The sequence below is a fragment of the Gavialis gangeticus genome, unplaced genomic scaffold (genome assembly GCF_001723915.1).
Source record: "Gavialis gangeticus isolate Ggan-Ray unplaced genomic scaffold, GavGan_comp1, whole genome shotgun sequence".
NCBI classification, from domain to species: Eukaryota; Metazoa; Chordata; order Crocodylia; family Gavialidae; genus Gavialis; species Gavialis gangeticus.
In genome coordinates this window covers 80,107,456-80,109,210 of record NW_017729022.1, presented here as the reverse complement: position 1 = coordinate 80,109,210, position 1,755 = coordinate 80,107,456, and the positions used below count along the sequence as shown (strand labels likewise).

Below are 1,755 nucleotides of genomic sequence, written 5' to 3'. Positions count from 1 at the left end.
TTCTCAGGTCCCTTCCGGCCCTAGAAACTATGAAACTATAAGGATGAGGGTGCATGAATGAACTGAAATTTAATGAAGAAATGGTTCTAAAAATATTCTGCACTAGTTAAGCCAGTGTGCACACAGCATCCAGGTTAGTGTAGCACTTGTGTGGTCTGAGGTATGTATTAGTCATATCATGTGTGATGTTGAATTTCCTGTATTTTTGCTCAAGGTCCTGAATCCAGAACTTGCTTAGGCCAATCTCTGTTCAGAAAAACACTGAAACAGGAGCTCAACTTTAAACATGCTTAAGTCCCATTGTTTAAAAGCAAGCAGCTTGTTAGCAAAGCAGTGCCTTCTTGAATTGGACACAAAATTGGTGGGAGTGTAGCAGATTCAGCACATCTTGGGAGCTGAGCAGCAAGTTGAAGAATGGATCTCTATTGAAGAACTGATCAGGGTAAATTTTATGCTGGGCTGAGTAGGCAAGATGGGTAAAAATGGGTAAGAAGCTTTCTGAGTTGAGTGAGTGCACTAGTGCAGTATCTTCTATGATTCTCAGAGGGCTTGGAGTTCTGCTGGATTGATGTGCCAAACATACCTTCATAGGGGGTATGATCCTCTAGCCAGGTGTATAGCTTAATACATTCTCTTGTTGTAGGTACTGTATAGAAGCCTATGATACATAAAGAAGTCCCTCCCCTCAGCAGTCTCAGAAGGTTGCTGCAGTCAACAGTAAATGCTAACCTGGGATCATAAGTGGCAGCTGGCAGTAGTCTGGAGTACCCTGAGCTGTAGGTCCCTTTCTGTGCAAGATGCACCATTCTTTGCTTCCCATTATAAATATCCATGTAAACACTGTACTTCAGAAGGCAGCATAACAAGTTTCATGTGTGTTGGGATTAAATTATAATGAAATGACAAGCTATAGATTCATGTTGCCTCTGAACAGCACATAAACAGTTGTTATGTTATAAATCAGCTGATGCTGACCACGTTATTCAAGGGAGTTGCTTATTTTTTTAGGGAGACCAGTCAATCTGATTCTTAGAATATCTTCTAAATGGGAAACATGTCACCTCAGATAAAAGTGTATAAACCAAAGAAAGTTTTGAGAGCTATCTTAAGAAATAATTTAAAAAATATTCAATAAACATGGCCATATAATGTCTAAACTAGACAAACAGGTTGTAGACACCAAAGAAGAAAGGAAAGGAAGGCAGAAAGAAGGCAATAATAGACAGCACTTTTTTTCCCCCCCAAAAAAACTATTTGCGAAATTCAGCCTAAAACCCATAAATAGCTTTGGTCCAGCCAGAATTGCATTTTTTCAGTGAAGAAACTATACCTTCAACAATTTTACCCAAATCTAGTTATACTGTGTAAAGCAAACAAGAAGACTGCAGAACTATGTAAGATAAAACAACTCTCTTCCAAACTTTATATTACTCTTGGTTACATACTCCTGTGTGTGTTACTTTTCCTGATAAACCCTACTCTCCTGTATGCACAATTTATATTGAGTCTTGGAAATTCACCCACTTGGAATTTGTAACACCATATATGAATTCAAATTCAGCCCATAGTCCTAAAAATGATATTTTAACAATCTGAAACTAGCTATTTCATAGCTAATTAGTGGCCGCATCTAGACGAGATGCTGACTGCGCAGTAGCTTGTTACTACTGCGCAGTAGCATCATGAACTGAGGCATGATGCTACCAAGCAGTAGTAACGAGCTCCTGCACAGTCAGCATCATCAACAAGCCATGC

The 1,755-nt window shown here is 39.1% G+C and overlaps 1 protein-coding gene and 1 long non-coding RNA gene across 3 annotated transcripts in view; one reads left to right on the top strand and one right to left on the bottom strand.

Annotated features, from left to right (window-relative positions):
• Positions 1-1,239, top strand: part of LOC109296187 — a 1,567-nt gene extending 328 nt beyond the window's left edge. The window contains exon 2 of the long non-coding RNA XR_002096912.1: positions 43-1,239. This is a non-coding gene — a long non-coding RNA (uncharacterized LOC109296187). The remainder of the gene's footprint in view (positions 1-42) is intronic.
• Positions 1-1,755, bottom strand: part of PKP2 (plakophilin 2) — a 111,860-nt gene that overhangs the window by 4,689 nt on the left and 105,416 nt on the right. The window lies entirely within an intron of this gene.